The sequence below is a fragment of the Buteo buteo genome, chromosome 8, assembly GCF_964188355.1.
Source record: "Buteo buteo chromosome 8, bButBut1.hap1.1, whole genome shotgun sequence".
NCBI lineage: Eukaryota > Metazoa > Chordata > Aves > Accipitriformes > Accipitridae > Buteo > Buteo buteo.
Genome location: NC_134178.1, coordinates 2,301,429 through 2,324,653, shown reverse-complemented (window position 1 = coordinate 2,324,653; position 23,225 = coordinate 2,301,429).

Here is a 23,225-nt window from a genome sequence, read left to right as displayed (position 1 = left end):
ACCTGTGATCATTGACTTAATTTATGTAACATATGGCAAGCAAGGCCTCCCATATGCTGCAATGGCCAAGAGATTGGTAATTCAAGAATTTTTTCATTACACTGAGGCATTCCTTCTGTCAGAATAGCTCTCCACCCTTTTACTGAAATTCCCTAAGGAGTAACACGTGGATTTATTGGCTGATAATAACGGATATCATGACTGGTACCCCTTGAGCGATCAAAAGCTGACACATACAACAGATTTCTTCCATTTAGAAAAGGAAAATTGTTTTGCCTAAGCACATTCACTTTGTGAGTATGCATGAATTTTGGGCATGCCCTTGTCATGTTTTTGAGCAGGAGCAAAGAATGCTCTTGAGCTTGGAGTTCAACATGAAATTTTTGCATGTATATATTGCTTCTCCCATGGAGTTTTCAAAAAATGTACTTGCCTTTGGTGATTTACAACAGGATTGTTTGTTTCCTTCTTCCAATGTCTCTCAGAAGATTTTTTTCTGTGTCATCCTCCTAGCAAAAGAAATACATCTTAAAGTAAACATGCCTCACAGGGAGATTGGCCATCTCTAATGGCTTGTCTTCCACTGCCAGTGATGGTAAAAAACAATGAAAAGAAACTGGGAAGGAAAACAGCTTTTTGGTCTTTTAGCACTGAAAAGCACTAAATTGGCTGTAAAGGTTTAGGAGAACAAAGATCATTCAAGCAAAATTTATATGACTCCACTAATTGTGCCTAATTCATACATTTTAAGGCAAGACTACTGTTGTAAGGAGTCAAGCTTTCAAATAAAGCAAAATTCAGTGAGTATACTGTTTTTAAGATGCAACTTTTTAAGGCTTCCATAATCTCCAACTCAATATTATGCCACTCTTGAAATTACAGTCTTAACTTGTATGAAAAAGCACCATTAGGAAAGTATGGGGGAAAATGAAATAAAAATGCCTGGAAACAATGACTGCAATGACATCAAAATGTCTTTGTTCTATTTTGGGGGTTTTTGTTTTGCTTCTGAGAGATTTTCTTCTTTTCCCAAAAGTACAAGCTGGCTAGTAATAGCATGGGAATATTCCATGGTCCTGATTCATCCCATTTTAATATACTTAAGTGTCATGCCAGACTTTGAATTGAATCACTTGCTATCCATCCATCCGTCCGTCCATCCATCCATCCATCTGTTTGGACTGTTAATGGTCAGTGGACAGTGGCTGGAAAGATGCCCAGCAGAAAAGGACCGGGGGCTGAACATGAGCCAGCAGTGTGCCCAGGTGGCCAAGAAGGCCAACGGCATCCTGGTCTGTATCAGAAATAGCGTGGCCAGCAGGAGCAGGGCAGTGATCGTCCCCTTGTACTCGGCAGTGGTGGGGCCACACCTCGAGTCCTGTGTTCAGTTTTGGGCCCCTCACTATAGGAAAGACCTTGAGGTGCTGGAGCATGTCCAGAGACGGGCAACCGAGTTGGTGAAGGGTCTAGAGCACAAGCCTTATGAGGAGCAGCTGAGGGAGCTGGGGTTGTTCAGTCTGGAGAAAAGGAGGCTGAGGGGAGACCTTATCGCTCTCTGCAACTACCTGAAAGGGGGTCAGTCTCTTCTCCCAAGTAACAAGCGATAAGACAAGATGAAATGGCCTCAAGTTGCGCCAGGGGAGGTTTAGATTGGATGTTAGGAACAATTTCTTCACCAAAAGGGTTGTCAGGCATTGGAACAGGCTGCCCAGGGAAGTGGTGGAGTCACCATCCCTGGGGGTATTTAAAGGACGTGTAGATGTGAGACTTAGGGACATGGTTTAGTGATGGACTTGGCAGTGTTAGGCTTATGGTTGGACATGATGATCTAAAAGGTCTTTTCCAACCTAAATTATTCTATGATTCTATAATCAGGACACAGACATTAGTGTCAAGCAGCCTTTGAATATCTCCCCCCACCTCAATATTCATTCTGTTTTTTCCTCTCAGTTTTGAAAAGAAACTGTAGAGCATAAAATTACAACGGTCTGTGCATACCTACTCAGATTTTTTTAACTTCTGTAATAAGAAAACCATTTCTCCAGTGTAATCATTAGCTGATTTTCCTCCATAGGCCATCAGTGCTGATGGAGAACATTGTTCTTTGCATTAGCACTTGAAAGCAATACCCAAACAATATCTTCCATTAAGACTCAACTACTCCAAATCAAATTCTTTCCCAAAATTCTGGAGACTTTAGAAGAGAAGCATAGGTCAGTAGGTCATTTAAAACCCATTTTTGCAACATTAAACTATATGGAAACTTAAAAATCAATAGATTAATGGCATTCAAAAGCCAATTTTTAAACAGAAATTGGTATTAACCTATTCCTATGGTCATTGGCTGTGCATATAAGGAAGGATAACAGGTACAATAACACTTGAAGAATGAAAGTGTATTTATCTCTGTATAATACAAATATAATAACTTGCACAATGTGATTGATTAGAACAATGGGGCTCAGAGTGGGTGTCTAATAGATGATGGATACACAAAATATGGAACTGAGAACAATTTTCATGTTCATTTAACTTCTTCTTTAAAGTGTTTTAAATGAGTATTAGAAACTAAATCAGGGAGAATTGTCAGGACTTAGTTGAATGATGCTCGCTCAACACAGATTATCTATCACTGGGCTACAGGTTATTTGTTGAACTAATGATCTAAAACACGAGCTAATCGAAAATAATAAAAAACCAAAAGTGATCATAAAAGCAGCTGATAGCAGTGTGACAGACAAATCACTCTGTGAGAACAAAATAAGCATGACCTATGTGTACTAGGCATGGGCAGCCGAGGGGGTTGCCAGCACAATTTGTCATTGGATTTCTGTTTCTCACAGATACTCATAATTAATGGTAAGCCATTTTCTGCTCCTTGAGTCTCTGGATAGCAAGTCAAACCTCCGATAAAATCTTCAAATTAAATAGAATTGGATTTAGCCACTACAAATCAGATTGAAGAGGATATCAGCATTGTTGCTGTGTTCCTGCTACAGTTGGTGATGTCACCGAAGCAGCAAAAGTGCCAGAAGGATATAGCAGGCACATAAACCGAGGCAGAGAAAGCAATCACTTCTCCAAGCCTCCCGTTGCACGTCCCATAAACCAGCGGGCTGCTGCTACTGCTCCCATTCCCCCGTGTGCTTTTCCAAGGAGGCTGGCATGGCCCCTCGGAAATGTAGGAACGGTAGGGTTTTTCTTGGCATGGGAGAGAAAAAGATAAAGGGAAAAGCTGAGGTCTCAGGAGCAGGCAGACAGACACCAGTTCTGTAGTAAGGTAAAGACTTCCCACGCCTTCTCAAGGCTGAGGTGAGGCACCACGGTCTTGGGGGCCTTAAGCAACCCGGAGCTGAGATTCGAACAGTGGTGACCTTGATAGGCAGCTGCAGACAGAAATCACTCAAGAGGTACTACGTATATTCATGTCAGAAAAACTGAGCATCTCAGAATAGCTTAGGAGACTGCAAATCTCTTCTTCCTTTATCTGAGCCAGTTCTCGATAAACTGGGTGAGCCCCAGAAACCAATAATACTCTTGCAAAGGACTTTATTGAACAGGTCTGTTAATGCATAATTGAGTAGATCAATTATCTTTTCTCGTTTGATCTTTTGTGGCACAATTCACTGTTTTGTCACGGATACTTTTTTTTTTCCATAAGATTTCTCAAAATTGATCATAAATCCTCCTTTTTACCTGGTTGCAGAAAGAACATAAAATGTCTGCTTTTCTGGGAAAACAGCTCTAGAAAATAACTAGTTTTGGAGATGGAGAGAAATAAAGCTAAATACTTCAATACCTTTTGAACTTCATTTTCATGGCTTTTACACTTCAAATTTTCTTTTGGGTGTTTTTCAGTCATGCTTATATCATCACTTTGAAGAGTCTCAATAAAAATTGTAGCTTATAATTTGGTTTTCAAAGGCAATACTTTTCCCAAAACTCTCTGTCAGATGGAGTCCTTAAATGGTAGAAAGGATATGTATCAGCAGATTTCTAAAAGCATTTGACCTAATATTATTTGCTTAAAATAATAGCATTATATGAAATAAAATGTAACCCTTCATAAATGGATTGTAAACTGACTGAATGATACAACTCAAATTACAGGATTAACTGAAAAAAATCACCATCTGAAAGGTTTGTTATTAGTCAAACCACCCAGAGATCTGTTTTTAGCTCAGTGCTGTTTAATATTCTCATCTATGACATGGAAGAAAATATGAATCATTGCTGGTACTCTTTTCAGATGGCACTAACATTAGCAGATCGGGAAATAATTATAAGCAGAAGTCAATCCTACAGGATGATTTGTGTCGCTTGGTATTCTGGGTCCACACAGATGGAAATCTTCTATAAAGAAGAGTTGAGGGCCTATGGAAACATCTATGGGGCTGCAAAAGTACATACCAAAGCCACAGAAACGCTGTGAGGACACGAGTAAATCTGTCTTGAAAGTAAGACTGTATTGTGTGCAATAAATAAGGTACGGAATATGCACTGGACAATAAAGGGAAAACAAAATGCTGAATAACTGCCTGTAAGTGAGCACAGTCTATTTTAATGCACTGCATGAGACAGAGGTCCTGCGGAAAACTAGTTTGCTCCTTTACCATAACTTTACAGTTTAAACCTATCAGATATGGTAAATTATGAAAGAATTAATGTGTGCATATGCTCATGAATAAGACTCCAACTCTCTCTGACTAAAAAGGCTTAAAATATTGATTAATCACAAGTATTTGTACCGCTGTCATGGGCTAATAAGTATGTCTCTGTTGTCTAATTTACCAAATTGCAGATATTGATCCAAATCTGATACCTGAAGTTCATTATTCTTTACTGTTCTGTTTAAAACATTTCGATCTTTTACTCATAAAAAGGAAATCACCGCATTTAACATAGATAACTAGCCTCAGCATGCAAAGCAAATCAGTCAAGGACAAAGCCTCCACTGAAAATTACTGGCTGAACTAGTAGGTGCATATTTACAACAATGATATTGATTCAAGCAAAGTATGTCTGGTTTCCAAATGATTCATTAACCAACAACTGTGATGAAAATGTAAACTCTATAAATGAAAATATTATCTAATAGAAACGTTTGCCTGCATATCTGCAGATTTCTTCTGCCCCCAGCCTCCTGCTTCTTCAGTAGGCAGAAATTATTTTAACCGAAGCAATACAACAGATCATAACCAATTTCTGAATTATATGAATCATAAGGAAGTACTAGTGAAAGCCTTTCTGAGGTTTCAAGGAGAGAGGAAGAATGAAAATTAGCTAAGCCCTTTTAACAGGAGCAAAATAAAGGTGCTAATGCTGAAAGGTTTGATTCATCTTACTTTTTTAGATGAATCTTGCATTTAGAGCTCTCTTTGCAGAATACTATTGGCAGAAAGAAGAGGAATAACATGATCGAGCAGAAAGAAGTGGCCCTAATTGAAATGTAATGAGTTTCAGAGACAGAAGATTACAAGCAAATAAATAAAAATATGCCAACAAGTTAAGCTGAGAGACTTAGATGATCTTTCTGTGTTCTCCTGTGTGTCCAAAGCCTATGAGACAGATGATTGATCAGGTGAAGATATTTGAAACGTAAGGGTCATTCGTAACATGATCTGGGCTGCTTTTTTTTTATCTGTCTCTGTCCTGTTCCTTTGCAAAACAACAAAGAGTAAAATGCGCTTGCATTTGTACAACGCCAAAGATGCTGGATACCACAGAGGAAAGTAAATAGCTGAAAACCCAGGGAGCTTGACGCATGGATTTATACAAAGCAACATAGAATTCATCAGTTTACTTTGAAACCTCACATTGTTAAAAAAAAAAAAGAGGCAACGCGTACTTCTAATAGTAATCTATGCTTAAAATCTACCATGCTATTCCAAAACGGCTCCTTGTGGCACTTTGTTTGCTGCCTCTGATGGGTGTCAAGCAAAGAGGAATGTTTGACTTCCTCCAGCTCCCAAAGGAAGGGGATAAAGAGATTGAAGCCATTGTTTTCCTTATGGGTGTCAAGTGCAAAAAAAAAAAACCAAACCCCCAAACCCCCAGAAAGCTCATGTAGGTGAGTCTGGTTTGTGGCACAAATGGCTCTGCCTCTGCCCAGCTGGAGCAGGGTGGCCCCTCTCCCAGAGATGCGCCAGCAGCGGCCCTGGTAAAAAGCTCAGTTAGAAACCTCGTGCTCGTAATGGATTTGAAATCTGATGTTACGTAAATGTGTACTGCTCATTGTTAGCTTTGTTAAATTTGGCTGGAAAATGAGGGCTGAGAAAACTGCCCTGGCAGGTGCTGGTTAGGGAAAGCAAAGGTGTGTGTTGGAAGCAGGAGCAATGGGAGCTGAAACGGCAAATGCAGCAGATCGCTGTCGAGTAGTTCGACTAAGCTGTCACAGAGCTCCATAAACGCCATTAAAAATTTAGCTGAAAGTGTCTAAGCCATTTTAAAATGTTCCATAGTCACTCAGGATCTCTAGAAAATATTATTCTCTATTTGAGGGATTTCTGTGTTTGCGGAGTGTTGTTGCAATCATATCCTGGAAGCAAGCTTAAGCCAACCATCCTAGTAAGCAAGGGTTTAGGAAATCTCTGTACGGAATTGAAATCACTCCCTGAGGAAAAGCACAGTACATATTACGGCAAGGAAGTGTTTCAGTGCCATTACCATGCAGGTCTGTCAACTCCTTAGACAAGCATTGCTGTACGGGTGTTTTCTTCCTCTCCATCGACTGCATCAAAATTGGCTTAAAGCGTCATGTTTTGCCAAACAAGTTCAGAGAACAGAAAATGATCGCCCTCTGTACAACATAAAATTATAGACGCCAGATGCTGTAAATATTGTAATGCCGCAATAAAGCTACCGACACCAGGTAGTGAGGATACTTTTAATCCTTATAAAACTAGAGAGAGAGCTCAGCTCTTTAACAGTAAAGAGAAATGTGAGAGGTGTGTCGTAAGATAGATATATTTGTAAAATATCAGGAGGGTAATGAAAATTCATCTCAAATTTTGTATTCCTTGCCCTTTTTTTTGGTGTGTTCATCTATGGCATTAGGCAGTTAAGTAAAACAACATTCATTACGCCTGTCAAAATGATGACACTGTATAATAAATTGACCTATAAAACTCTCCTTATCCCCATATATTGATTACTATATTTTCTTCTCTGATGAACAACATGTTAGTAATCTATTCATTTTCATCATCAAAGTAAAGGATAAGCAAATATCATTTGCGTTTGTACATACATATATGCAGTGCTATTTTGAAATCAATAAATTTTGCCTAGGGTTTAAGATTACTCTTATCCTAAAAAAAAAATATCTTTTTTTTCCTTTGAAAATGTCCTGATCCAATGTGAACAAAGGTTTGTTTGCATCCCTCCACAAAAAAAACTCAGAGAAAAATTCTGGAGAAAGACAACATCTGCTATGAAATACCATAGCTTTTCTTGCAATGAACCATTACTTAATAAACTCTATATTCTCTACAGAGAGATGGCAAGTCTTAAAATATGCATGAGTACTCCGCTGCTTGTATCGGATGTAGCTGTGATGTAAGACATGAGATGTGAAGTGCCCTTCTGCTTCCTCCGACCACTGGCCTTTCAGTAGTGGGGTTAAAATGCTGTTGCTGACACTCGCGTGTGTATTCGAAACACTCAGCCCTTTGAGAGTGCAATGAGCTGTTTCCCTGAGCTCTGGAAATGCTTATATGTATCAGATGATATACTGATATCACTATAGACTGCAACTTTACTTGTAAATCATAATTTAGTATTTCACTTTAATGGAAAAAAGGAAACCTCAGTCCAGGACCAGGCAAACCTGCTGGGGCACATTCAACCAAGAAGGATTTTTCTTAAAATGGAAAAGACATTTGACTGCAAATTTACAAAAGGCACTGAAGTATTCATGGCTTGTTCTACCACAGTATTTCCCATAGAGAGTCATTTAGACGTGAAGAATATGCATAATGCAAATATATTTTTCCTTTTTATCTGGGCCTTCCCATTTACTAAGGTTAGAGGACAAGACTTATGCCCTTTTGTGCAATAGAAACAATTACCGCAATTTTTCAGTTTGAGTACTGTGGTATTTTCCGACCACAAAGTCCTCTGAATCCCTTGTATTTCTCTGCTTGATGCTTAGTTTAATCAAACAGATCACTTGGATTGTGGAAGAGCAGACCGTGGAGACAGATCCAGGCTGAAAAACATCTCAAATATGAAAGCTAAGGGATGGTTAAGCCTAAAATTTGGAATCGGCCTAATTTTCTAGAACTGTATTTCTAGTATTGTTTCAATTTTTTTAGTACTATGATATTTCGCTTGCTGCACAGCAGCTTTGAGGAGGAAACACAGAACGACTATTTCATCTTCTAATGGTCATCCACACTTGGAGTTGTCAATGGCCATCATCCACCAAGATAAACCAAAGAAAGCTGCCACACTATGTGTAAGGTAAGAAGCAAAATAGGCAGTTTAGGCACTAGACAGTTCTATTAAGTTCTAGAATAAACACTGGAGTGGTAGTTTTGCCAAGAATTAAACTAATGAAAAGAAAATAAGTGTATGATCTTTCGAAGCACCATAAATACTATTGGCTTCCAAAGCATTTTAAAGAAATATGTGTACTTACTGTGTTTAAATCAACAATCCAGAAAAATGGATTACTTACGACATTCATTTTTCCATTGTGTATTTAAGCCCTCAGGAAGATCCATTTTTTGTGTTCAGACCTCGTTGGTTCTTTGCAACTCTTTTTTCTAATTTCCTTAAGACTGCGTTTCCACAGACATGGAGCTATTCTGTAAAAATGATAAATCGGCCTGTTAGAGATATTCCAAAACTCTATTCTTCATGTCTATGTATAGCACTGCAGTGCATGCTTCTTGGAAGCATTAATAGCTGCATTTCATTTTACTATATAAATATTTAAGGTTTGTAATTTCTCTGTTGCTGACACTGCCAGTGCCAATTCAATGTTTCATTATCAGTTCCTAGTATACACATAATCTTGTCAGACTTTGTTTCCAATAAATATAGCATGATATATTTTGAATATTTGAATAGCTGAGTGCATTCTTATTGCTTTCAGTCATGATCTGCTTACAAATTCCCAGCTAAGAAGTACAACCACACGGAACAATAACCCGCAAGTATTGTGCCAATATATTTTCATTAGTCAGTGACACTTAGCTGCAAAAAAAAAATTAAACTACATCCTTCAGAAACAAGTCAACTTGGCCCTTGGATCCCCACATAAGGATGAGCCACATCCAGGACCCATATTGTTATTGTTTCAAAGTTGTAAGTGGGTAGTTCAAATTTAATCTGCCCATATCCATTCCTTCTTCAGTGATTTGCCAATCTCTTTCTCCATCTTTTTAGAGTTTCCTTGCGCATGAATAGCCGGGAGAAACGGTCGCTCTCTTAGCTGTTCTGGGAAATCAATCTCAGAACAGGTATTTATTAATGGTGTCTGATTTTGAACTGGCTGTGAATTCTGCACCTTTCTGAATGCTGCAAGGTGTTTTATCAAAAGTGAAGATAATTTGGGGGAAGTCGCTCCTTTCATGCTAGATTAAAGAAAATGTAATTTTAGGTAATATGAGAGCACTTTGTGAGACTCCCGGGGCTGCGTAAGTACATTGAGATCTACCGAATTGCTCTGGAGTAACACAATATTACGAGGGATGTACCCAGGCTCTAATGCAGAGGAAAGGAGGCAAGAGCACAGGTAGAAAGTGAAGCTGCTTTCCTCTAGATAAAGCATCCTAAATCACGATAAACGAGAGCCCTGCCTGACCTCACAAAACAGAGGTCCGAAAGCCAACTGCCTCCTGCCTCCCGCCCAGCCAGCCTCGAGACTGTTCCCTTCCACACCTGGTGCCAGCATCGTGGAGCCTCAGCTGTCTGCTGACGCATTTCTTAATTTCTGGTTCTTGGAACTGAGTGAGGGATGACAAGGGGACACTGTCTGTCAGTGAAAAAGGTTTCTGGCTCATAGCAGTTGGAGGTTGTGAAGGACAACAATTACATGCATCCTATGAGCTCAGACTCCCAGCAGGAAAAAAATAAATCTGAATGTTATTGTTAATTTTCAGGATTTTAAACCTGAACTCAGAACTGCTGAAGTCTAATTTGCACTTTTTGAATGCTTCAGATTTTAGCAGTACTGCTCTTACGACCAGGTCCTCTTTCTGAGAGCTCATGGCCAATGCCTGCATTATTGCCTGTTCATTTTTTCATTCATTAGTTTTTTTCATTTCATCTTGGTTTTCTTTTTTTTTTTTTTCCCCCCACCTGGCAATTTTGTCTACATGTATAATTTCTTATATTTTTATTTTTCTGGAGTTTGTGGATGCACAGCAGCCCAGGCAGAGTTCCCCTACAATGAGTCTGGCTGGCCATCCTGGACTCCTTCACTGCACAGCTGCAGTTCAGTCTGACAGTTTCTGAAAACTGGATTTACCGCTTGGGCAGGTTCCAGCGGTGACTGCCTATTGCCCTGTAACAGATCTGGTACGCGCATCCATTTCACTCACATAACTCATTCACGGGGAGCCCAACAATTCAAGGAGAAGTCCATCCCCTTCTGTGTCTGAGCTACACTGTCCAGTCATGCATGCACAGAAAATATGACTCACTGGCAATATTAGAGGCCTGTGAAAATGAATATTTGTAGCTCTGCCTCCTAGACACTGAGCAAAACATCTTGGTACCTGAACTGCCCCTCCAGGGCAGTCCTCCCAGACTGCTGTTTACCTGCTAACTGTGGTTTTGCCTCCAACATTACTGATTACCTTCTGTTTATTCTTTTCTGCCGTCTTAAATAGTGGTGGACTATGGAGGATGCAAGGGCTGGGTACAGAAGAACACGACTAAAAAGATATTTGGTTGCCAAACTGAAAAATTTAGAAAAGTCCAAATTTAAACTAGAATTGGCTCCTACTGAGCCATCCCGTGGGCTCAGGTAGGGACATTTCCCACCAGCATAAATGTCCTCCACTTCCCACGCATGCAACAAGCCATGTCCAGGAGATGGGTTATAAACAAGGCTTTCTTTAGTGATAGTTGTACTGGAGCAACTTCCACGCTGGCCACTACTGGCAATACAGACCGGCCAGGTTTTGTCTCTGCCCAGCAGCTCATGGTTCACGGTCAGAGACCAGTTAACACTGGGATGTGGGATACCCAGGCCCAAATCCCTCCGACTTCTCTGGAGCTAAGAGTGAATTCTGTATATTTCACGGATGAGATGAAACTCAAATCTCTAACACCAGTATCTCCTCTTTGCTGCTGGGTTTTGTGCAAGGGAAGAACTATCTAGAGTTGATACCAGGTCTTTGGAGAGAATCCATGGCTGTATATACCTAGAAGATAATAAACAGCCTCCCCCAGCACCGTAGAAGTCTTTTTAAGGGCAGAGATTTCTAAGCCTGATATTTATATATAAACTTCTTAAGTACCTCACTCTCCTTTAGCACTGAAGTAGGAAACAGTCCCAAATGTTAGGTTTGCAGGCAAATTTACAGTGCTGAGCAATGTTAACTAAAACTACCCCTGCAGTCCTGTAGTACACAAACAATATTTTTTATTATTTTTATTAAACTTTATGTTGCAGAAACATGTGAAGATCTGCAAGACTATACACTATCTTACCGAGAACAAACTAAAAAAGAGGAAGACACCTCTTTTGTACCACATAGCTCACCAGGCAACATGCACAGCCACACAAAGAACGTCATTTGCCCCTCAGAGCTCTCTGCTGCTTGGACCATAATTTGGTCCTTGCAGCTTGCTAATCAGCTCAGTTCCTCTCTCCTCCGAAACCAACTGATCTCTTACCGTGATATTTAGATGGGTGTTCTGGGCTTTACTGGGCAGGCTGGTGAATAGCCACATAGTAGGAGACAACCTCTTCTCTTAAGGGTCATACGTGAATTCCATTTAGATCCACTACAATGAGAGGAGAAGCCCCTTCTAATCATATTAACATGTTTTGAAAATATATTTCAGGTTTATCACACTTGGACTTAAAGCCCAAATTAGTCAGGAGTTGTCCTTGAAATGCAGTACTTTTTTAAAGGTTTTGTTGTCTATTTATGCTCTCTTTGGAGAAAAAAATGTGTGCATGTATCTCCTATCCAAAGAAAGATAAACCTTTCTGTCCCAAGGGGCAGACTAAGGGCTTGACCTCTTGCTGGGTGAATGCAAATGCAGCCAATGATGAATTAGGCATGACGCACAGATGAGGGGAAATAGAGTAGAGGTGGTGGTGAAGAATAAAAGATGTGGAAATACCAAAAAGGCAATTCAACAAGGACTGGTGTGCAGTATGGTGGGGAAAGGAGCGGAGGGCTTATTTTCAGCCTGGGCTAGCTTTTTTGTTTTCACTTGCTGGACATTTCAAGTGGTTTAAATATTTATTGGCTACAGCATTTAATGCAAGATAATTTTTTTTGCTATCCATGAAATGAAATGACACAAAGAAGAGCTGAGTAAACCTGACCTTTATGCATTTAAAAAGCCAACCTTGAAATCCTTTGTCACTAATGGAGGAAGTCGCTTTCCCTTCAGAAATCCTGATCGTGTTTGCATAAACCACGTGTGAAGCTGTGGTGAAGCACTGCCTCAGATGGCAGGTGCCCATAGCTCAGAGGCATCGTCTAAATTCACCCCGAATCAAGTGAATAACTCATGTAAAAAAAGACTATAATAAGAAAATGTGACATGGGGGTGGACTCAGCCATTGGGCTGGCTTCAAATGCCTCATAGGCTTCAGGTTTAGGACCAGAGGTGCCGTTATGATACCGAGGGGTTTTTTATTAAATCTACCCAACACGGTGCATAAATTGTGCCATGACACGCTGACGGCTGAGCTCAGGGAACGGTGTCACCACTTGCTTTATCGTGCCCCCCCCGGCGATGTTTAGCGTTGCTCTCTGCAGCCTCAGGGCAGGGGGATGTCCCGCATCTTCATCCAGACTGCAATGGTGCAGGTCAAATGGTGCTCCCTGGCCTCAACGTATACAGTCCAGATCTGCATTTCTGTGGGCTCGGGGATGTTCTGGTCCAGCAGAAAGCAAATGGAACCTTGAGTGTGAGCCTGGCTGAGGTGTAAACCCGTCCCCGATTCCGTCAAAGCTTACCTCAAGGGGTGGCCTGAAGTGCAGATGTAGCACACGGGGACCTCCCCGTAGAACAGGGGAAGTTTCTGGTAGAAGTTACTGGCAGCAGAGCTCTGCTCTGGCAAGTAGCATTTCAGTGGCGTGAAACACCTCCTCGTGAGCAGAGCTGTCTGTAAAGCGCTGGGGAGACAGCGCAGGACAGAGCTGTCATTAGTGGGAAGTGCTGTAGCAAGCACGAATCAATACAGTTAACAGGGTTACTTAAACTTTTTGCTTACAAATTGTCAGGGTAATTAAAAAAAAAAGGTTGTGAGAAAATTAGACAGCTATCCTATAGCACTTCTACTTTTGCTCCATTATTTTAAATCTCTTCTTTGTCTCAACCAGACATTACTAAGGCATGAGCCATGCTACATGGGTTAGTAACATTCCAGATCACATCTTTCACAGTAACATTTTTTCCCTTCTGCTGTTAAATCTCTGGCATAGCCATAGTGCCTGGAAAAAATGTAAAAATAAAAAGGCAAATAAAGGTAAACTACATTCTTCTCATGATTTAACATATTTCAGTACTAATAGTTTCTTTAAAATAAAAGTGGTTTCTTCAATTAGCTTATTTTTACAGAGGTTATAAAAAGCAGAATCTACATAAATAATGGTAATGGTTACAGGATTTGTTGAGGCTTTCTTCACAACAAACAGCCTGATTTCAAAACAGTTGATTTCAAACCTTTGGTTGACGAATAGGATATACAAAAGAATTTTCAGCTCAGTATTTAAATGCTGATTTCCTCATAATAAAAATGGAAATAGAGTGTTTTCTTCAGCAGCATAAAGAGAAATGGTTTGTTTTTAAAACGTTCTATACAAGACAATGAGTGGAGGATTTTTTTATTTTTTCCAAATGCAGCTTTTTGTTGCTTCCAAGAATCATTCTGCATCACTGAAGTGGAAAACGTATGTGTGCTCTTCTGGACTGGTAGGGTTTCCCTGTTCCACTCCCTGCTCCCATCGCTCCCTCTCCAATCTCTGCGCGAGGCTGTGTGGAAAGGACAGGCTGACCTGGCACTAAACATCATATCTCAGTCTTTGGGAAATAGTGCTACTTCAGTTAGGGAATTTGAAAGATTACAGTAGGTAAGCCATGAAATGAAGAAAGGATGTTTTCAAGACAAACCCCACTCATTAACTGCTAGAAAGCTGGGGGTAAAAAAGGCAGGCTGCAAGTCTGGGGGGCTTTAAACTCTACAGATTATAGCTGCCGAGTAGATGTTCTTCAAATTAATGGCAAGTTGAAAAGAACCCATTTTAAAAAGGTGGCTTTTTAAAGGACCCATGGATTCAAAACATGATTTCTGCTTGTATGTGCCGTTCACTTGACAGTGCAGGTTTTTCACACAGGTTTGTCTTAATAATTTATGTAGACACAAACTCTTACATGCCTTATAAAAATGGAGCACAGCTGGATTTGTGCATTTACAATCCATCCTCTGTATACAACTCAGAGTGAAAAAGCTTTGTGTGCTGAAGTAGAAATCATAGGGAAGCCTCTCTGTAAATTTAGTTCTTATTGTGAAGAATCTGAATGCACACTGAAGCGAGACATGGGTAGCATTCACATTTCTTTTTTGGTTGTTTGCCTTAAATTCCTGTGGAGGACCTTAAGGAGCTCTACATCACCTTGTATCCTGTAAACATCCGCAGTAGTACCATTTTAATGGTCTCTGTGAATATATGTGGTTTATTTAATGGGGAAAAAAATAATTTCTATAGCCATGCCAGCCTTCCAGGTGCAACCTGAAAGGAATAAAGGAGGACTGACTCCTCTTGCTGCTTAGCAGACCATTGGACGTGGTTGTTATGATACCCCAGAGTCAACCCTGGGGATCACAGCTGCTCATCTTAACATATCTAATGAAGTGCAGAGGGGAAAATTTACATGATAGTCTTAATCAAAGCCGAGCTAAGAAACTAAAATTTCCAGTGTTAATTTTCTGGTCACGCTGATATAGAGTCTGAGGCTGAGCTTTTCTAGCACGGACTTTATAGCTGCTGGGACTGATCCAACACCCTTTGTAGTGAATGGTAGTCTCTGAATTACACGGGATTGCCTCCATCGACTTAAATGGTCTTTGGATCAGGTCCATAATGAATTATTGCTTAATATAGTCCACAAGCGTGATTAAAAAGGTTAGATAAAACCCCAAGGAAGAAAAGGAGGTATATTGTAAACTTCTGTCACTTTATTTTCCATTACAAAATTCCCTATTTAATAAATAGCATTGATTCAGATTGCAGCCAAACACAGTCTGATCAAACCTCTCATTCATAAACCCAGGACTTTTCATGACCCTCTGCAATGCCTGGGTTCTGTTTTTATGGGGCAGTGATAATGGTGTGGTGCACTCCAGACTCTCTGCTGGAATTGATTGGGTTACAGGGATGCCCTAGGCCTATGTCATCAGCATAATTAACTGTATTTAATACACTGAATTGAGTGGCTAAAGCTCTGTATAAAACAGAAGTTATGTCCAAACTCTAAAGGATCTCATTAGGCGATAGATTATATCTGACCTAATTAATAGCATCTCATGTGTGAGGATAAAGGTTTCTCATTTTTGTATTTCTTTCAAGTTAGTAGGAAAAATGTAACCATCCATATGACAGCTAAACCTATCTGAAAACATATGAATATGGGACTCTTATGTGATTCTAATTCACCTGGAGCAACAGTTAGTAGACAATAAAAGTCGGACCGTAGTCAATGCATTTACCAATAACAGAGTGTGTCAGGCTACTGAAATAAGCTTTTCAGGAACTTTTAAGTTCCTATATTTAACATTTTGGCACTCCAGAAATTCCCACCTAATCCCAAATTTCTACAGCGTGAATGCAAACAGACGGCTAGTTAAGTCCTAAAAACTCTGGGCTGGTCCCTGACATAATCTGAGATCCCATCCACAAACACAAAGTAGGCACGCCTGCCAAAATCTCCCTGTGAGAAGAAAAGCCCTCGCTGCTCTGAGTAGGCATGAATGCCAAGCAGGCATTAAATTAAGGACAGTGGAGTCCTTTTGTCCCCCTTTCCTACGTCCCCTTCTCCCACCCAGGAGGGACGGTTAGCCAGCAGCGGGGCTGAACGCCGAGCAGCCCACTGCTGCTCAGGGTGGTCTCCAGTCACTGCTGGAAAGGACCACCTCAGTCTTTAAAAAAAGAAAAATATAAGCAAGAGGATACAAATATTCAGCCTCCCAGTTGGTAACAGGCGCTTTCTGGTTGAACTGAGGCGACTCTAAACCGAGCCCTGAGGGACAAAACATAGAAAACTCTGTTCCTCCGACTTTTCTGCTAACGAGGAAAAGCAGTTTTGGCCGCAGCGTGCCAGCTGCGGTGAAACAGGCACCGCGGCACCCAGCCCTCTGCCCGGTGCCTGCAACACCAGATACCTGGTGCGGTGGCTGTGAACTCAACGGGGCTTCGATGTTAAGTGCTGCTGCTCTGAATATCGCATTACTTCGTTCCTGCTTTGGGGACGCGTATCTGAAAGTGATGAAATTTCCCTTCTGCGGTCTAGAGGGCAAGGCACAGGTCATTGTCACCTCCTCTTCGCCGTGACTGAACAGGGGGAGAAGGCTCCGGTAATGGACGTTTACACTGACCCAGTGATGCCCTCGTAGCTTGTGAAAGGGTTTTGCAGTGAGCTGTATGAAGATTTTTTTTGCTTAAATTCTGCTAGTGCCGAAGAAGCAGCTGTAAACCGGCATCTTTCTCTATAAGTACTCTGCATCAGTTGAGCCAATTTGCAAATCGAAGTATCCTGGTTTGTCCCCACTGCCACTTCTGCTAGTTTAGCTGCGGATCTGAATATCAAGCAGAGTTATTTTGTTCCTTGTGGACTCATCGTCAGTAATACCGGTTCTCCATTAGCGAGTTTGTTAACAGAGCTGTCAGCGAGTATGAGTCAGTACAGTCATCAGTTCTTTCCCAATTAGCTGATTTGTTCCATAGGTTTTATAGAAAAAGGGGCGAGGGGTTGAACAAAAGGTTAGTAATAAACTGAAACAACAGGACACGGGCACTAAGCAGCAGGGGCACCGAGGCAGAAGGAGTTCTGCAACCCTGAATCCCAGACAAAACTCCCCAAAGTGCCCCAGGCTCAGAAAGGTGCTGTGGCAGGTTACAAAGCCGCCGTGCACCCCACTGTCCCCAGGCAGGGCTGCCCCTGTCCGGCAGCGATGGGTTTATCACCGAGTGTCAAAGCCTTCAGCAGGGAACAGATACAGCCCTAACCCTCAGCTGGAACCCAACGGCGTATGCACGTACTGATGGTAAACCTGAAGAGCCCGTTTGTAATTTATTCCGTTTTCTGAGAAAACAAATTTTCTCATGTGCATTTAAGTACATTAAATATCTATTTATTTGACCCTAACAAATTTTAGACTTGGGACAATATCCCTATTTAACATAAGGACAACTCTAGAAAAAAAGATGTGTTTTTCCCTGAAATGTCCCGAAAATCAGCGGCTGGCTCAGGGAGAGAGATGCTCTAAATGACTCCCTGGATGAAAAGGCTGCGGTGTGCAGCACCCGCTGACTACGTAGCAGAGGAACCAAAATAGAGAGACGTGCTTGGAGGGCGCCAGTTGCCTCCAAACACACAAGGCCTCGTTCTGCTCTCAGCCCCTATTAAATATTTGGGCATTGGACTGCAGATGCAAAGCCGAGGAAACCCAGGCTATATCACTGCTGCTGCTCATGGAAGTAGGTGCTAACTTTTGTGGTTATGAAAGAAGTCTTGAAAAACCTGGAGCAAAACACCTGAGACGTGTGACTTTTCCCATTCATCTCCATCAACTATTAATCCTGAAATCTAGAAGTGACAATTTAATTACCAATGTTCATGATTTCACTGCAAACAGTTTTCATCAAAACGTACAGTGATTTGCTCGTCTGAAAATCTTCACCTGTTCTATCCTTCCGCAAATCTTATTTTTGCCAAAATCCCTTTAACTGCTAGTTCCCCCATCCTCCATAACCCACAGCCTACTTGATTCTGAAAGGAAAGGTTAAAATATTTCAAATTTTAAATCAATATGAATAGCCTAGGGTGACTGGGATGACTTACCGCATTCATTGGCTTTTTGGTCTGCCACAGCAGAACGTTGTCCCCACCAAGGGCTGCAGAAAACTCTGGCTTCGAGATGCTTCTCAAGGCAGTCTGGTGAGTACTTTTTGCTGTCTTGCATGCAGCAGGCCTATTTTAACCAGTACAGGATTTATAGTCTATTAGTAATTTGCCTTTTTTTTTTTTTAATCCAAAATTGCTCTTTCTACACACATATAAACACACATGTACTCCGATACATGCCTGATTAATTCTGATATATTGTTCTCACCATGAAGAACTGTTTACTGGGAAAGATTTGGGGGAAAAAATTGCAATAGTATTCCCAGGATTCTGTATTGCCAGCTATGGCTAGAATGGGAATCCATCAAATAGATGCATCATTTTCCCCAAACACTATCAAGTATGATCATCACATCAGCCTTTCATTTATCATCACTCAGAAACAAAGATTTACTCCTAAACCCAACCTTTTATCATAAAAAATGAGTTATTTGCCCCTGTCAAATTGAGTATGGGAACATTAAAGCCATTAGTATTTTCCTCCCTTAAACTCAATGCGTGTGACTTTACTTGAGGATATGATCCAGTATCTCAGACAGAAATATGTTTCATCTTCATTGAGAAGAAATTAGTTAAGTTCAAAGTTAAACCAGTGGTTTCTTCAGCATAATTCTCTGATGACGTTAATTTTGGCTTGAATGAAATGTCATTTATCACCATTAAAGCAGAAAGTGGAAAACACACAAGCTAATTAGATAGTTTTCTGTAAAAATATTGCTATTGAACAAGTAAAGTTAAAATGTTTTACTGTCATAGTATGCCCATTTAAAATTAAGGTGAAATCAATGTTTACCATAACTCGAAGAACGTTATGATTGTATTTGGAGCTTTTGGGAAATCATCCAAAAAGTCTTGTTTTGGAATATTTCTTCAATGTGTTCTTGTTAATGCAGAAATAGTTGAGTGTCCTGGAGTTATGGGATGTCAAGGAGTAACAGGGTGATATGCTCCTTTCTGATCAATAAATCGCAGCTTTGTCTATTAAGAACAGAATAAAACCAATAAATTCAACACACATTCCTGTGAATGAATGGGTTTCACCCTGGATTGAGACTTTTCCTCACATTCAGACAAATTCAGATGATACACTGCCCCATTGCTTTCAGTTATATGTCTCGACACCCTCAGGTCACAAAGGACTGGGAATTTCAGAAGCAAGCCAGTCAGGATTTCTGCTGCAGAAAAGCAGCTCAGATCATTCACTCTAATCTAAACAAAATCTCCAACCTCAATTTACGACCGCTTCTGTTCGTTTGCCATTTAACACTCTTGGCAGAGCTCCACCGAAGCCAGCATCCTACCACATCCTAAGGTCAGACCTCATATATAGTTGATGATAACCCCCCTGAACAAACTGACGGCTGCACGGGTCTCCTCCCTTGTCAGAAAATAGCAGTTACAACGATCAGTCTGTACAATTATCCGTATAGTTATTTTATCTCTTTATACAACCGCAGTCACTAGCCCTGCTTCTTACATCCCTGGGTGACCCAGGCAGGCGAACTCAGGAGAACTCCACCAGAGCTCTCTCCAAGCCAGTAGAGTCACGCTGAGTCACGCCAACTGCTGACCTCACTTGTCTCCCTTTCTCTTTCTCCCCCTTTCCTTCACGTGTGCATCCACCGGACGACAGAAACTCATTTCTCGTTGCGTCTGCTCTTACGCACTAAATCCGACAAAGCTCAGCCCTTCCTCAGGAAACTTTGCTACCGGTAATCCACAGTTCCTGTCCTTCTCTCAGGTCTGTAGTAGCCAGCCAGAGGAGACAGTAACAGTCAAAGGGATTTGCCCTTCAGCTGCTCACATTTCCCTATTAAGTTGTTTTATTCAAGTATGATTTTACTGTCTGTTACAAGTGTGAAAACCTATCTATCTTCCCAAAGGCTGGATGCAGCCTATGCCTTCATTACAAATGACCCACACCATGTCACTTTTGGTTTGTGCGTGTCTCCCCCGGTCCCCTTCTTATTACTGTCTTCTGAACATTTGCTATTTATGACTATTTTCCCTAAACCAGGGATTGCTGGAAGCTGAGAAAATACATCGTGTAAAATTCTCACAGTATATTTCTCATTTCTTGCAGCCTTTTCTGGGGCATATTCAGAAAGAGCTGAATGGTCTTTCGGTCTTACCCAGCATGTCCATTCTCACATCACTGAAGTATGTGTTAGCCTGTAGCCCACAAAAGGTCTTTTCTATCTGTAACAAGGGAAGAGTTCCTCATTCCCTGCTCTAGAGGTGTTACTGTCTATGTGTCATGTAGTATGTAACACCTCTTTGGGCAAAAATGGCAAGCTGGTGTCAGAAGAGCATTTTGCCGCTGATCCGTATGACCTGCATGTGTTGGGAAAACGATATGATAAACATGAGTGATATTTTGAATGATCGATTTGTTTCACGTCAGGAAGTGAACAAATGGAGTAACTATGAAACTGGCACTTTGGCAGCAATGACAGATTAAACTGGGTGCGCCAATTTGTATGACAAGAAACATCACTAGATGCAGGTCAAGGCATCGAGTAACAGGAGAAACTTTTGGAATTGGGAGAGCAAAGTGACAAACATCCTTCCAAAGAGGGCATGGCAAAACGCTGCAGACAGCCTTAGCCTGTCAGAGTTATTATAGGAAAGAAGAGATGACCTGACAAACGCTTATAATTTTGCTGGCAAGCAGAGCTCCCATACTGCTCTGCTGTGCTACCTTGTGTAAAGTTACAGAATGAAGTGAAAGAGAAACCTCATTACCGCTCTCAATAGCACAGTTGCTAGAGTGGGTCTGTGCTGGTTTATACCAGCAAAGTCTCGCTGTGGAGCTCTTTGAGGGCTCCTTTTTTAAGTGCTTCCCTAGAAAGGGAATTCTCACCATCACCGCGTTTGGATAGTAACTGCTGAAAGGTAAATGACCTTCACAAGCACAAAGGACTCTCCACTGATGCCTGTGCTACTTACAGCTAAACTCACTGCCCATATATTTAGAGGGTCCGTTTGTTCCTGTGGGGGTTTCAGGACCTCCCAGGCAATCCAGAGCTGGACCCATTCAACCGGGTCTTTATTGCAAAGACTGAGTCTGGAGGTGAAAGGGAGTTCCTTAGAAGGAGCCATATGTGCCAATATGGATAGCACGGACTATTCATATTGCAGTTTCTGTCTTTATTTTAACCTTAATAGGTGCTGGTGGATCCCTGCTTCCCACGGTGGGCTCAGATGTGAGTTGTGCAGGTAGGAAGGTAGAATCACTTGAAGAAATCTCCTCTTGAGACTTCACCTCCTCAGAGCGTCTACACCACTCATTGCTAAGTCAGTCCATAGCCTGAAGATCATCTCTGACTGCCTAACATACCCAGGACCACAGTGTGAAATTGTAATTATGGCAAAAATAGTTTTTTAAAAAAATCCAAGCATCCCTCTGAAGTCCAAGAGGTCAAGACTCTTGGAATAATAGGAGCAATTATAGGACAAGTTCATAATATCATACTGTCACTTGCATTTGTATTCAAGGCGAATGATACAGTTTGACAGGAGCAATTGGTGGCCTTGGAAGAGGACCCCAGTTCTAGTGCAGAGAAAGCTCTGGCTGGATTTTGGCTCTGATACCAGCACAGAGATCCCAAGGAGCATAACCCCAACGCAGTGCACCTTGGACTAGAACACTTGCAGTGATTACCCACTGCAGTCAAAGAGCTTTGCTCTCCTGCAGGGAAATGACACCATCAGACTCAGGAAACAATAGATAAATAAACCCACATAGTTGGGTGAATAATCTCCCTATTGTATTTAGCACTGGGAAGATCTTGGCTGGAGTAAGTGGGACCGATATCCAGCATACATCAGTAAACCTGTGGGCTCTCTTGGGAGAATTTATTGAGCACTGGATGCAGATGCTGTACACGAGATGCTTGGGTTTATTTTTTTCAAAAAGGAGAAGGCTGAAAAGAGAGTTGATAATTATTTTTGGCTATATGATCAAGATATAGAATCAAAGCAAAAAGGAATTTTTTTCCCATCCCTAACAGGGCTAGGACAAGCAGCAGTGAGCTTAAACAGCAGCAGAGGAAATTTAGGATAGACGTGGGGTAATGTTTCCTGATGAAAAGGGCAGCTAACCATTCCACCACTGGAGGACTGTAAAGAGTAAATTAACAACCATGAAAGATCCAAGATCTTGCCAGGAAAAAAGACAGAGAGGGTAGGTAGTCTCTTCTGGCTCTGTTTTTTAAATTTCTAAGGGGTTTTGTGAAACTCTGTTGGACTGGCTTTGCCTGCTTGAAAATGTCTTCCTTAGTGAGCCACAAAGCAAAATTCTAGTGGAAGTGTCAACCAGAAAGCAGAGACTATTTACATGGCTGCAGAATACAGACATAGTGCTAGAAAATGCCAAAGTCTTTAGGATTTACAGCAAAGGAATGATCAACAAAATGGGTCCTAGGATTTAAAAATGTCACTTCTGAGCCTCAATTTTTCTAAATAGTACCTCAATCTTTCATTTTCTATTACATGTGTGTACAACTATTACACCTAAAAAAAATGAACAAGCAAACAAAAAAAGTGCTTCTGAGCAGCAAAGAGAAATGCACTTTATAGCATTATTGTGTTTGCACTCATGGGAAATGCAGAGATGCTACAGTGATTGCAGTGCAGGATGGAAAAGGGCATTTATTCTGAAAGTACGAGACTCACCTGTCCTTGACCCTCTCTTTCCAGGAAATCAATATCGTAGCTGGCATTATGCATACCACTAGATTTTTAGCTAGCTTTGACATCTAGTTATTTTCAGCTTGAATGGATGTCCTTCATTCACTAGTTCCAGTTTTCCCCAGGTTTTTGTACAGAACCTTTTTTTTCCCCAGGTTTTCTCATAATGAAAATTGTTTGCTGATTCACCAGGTAGCTTTCTGACAGCT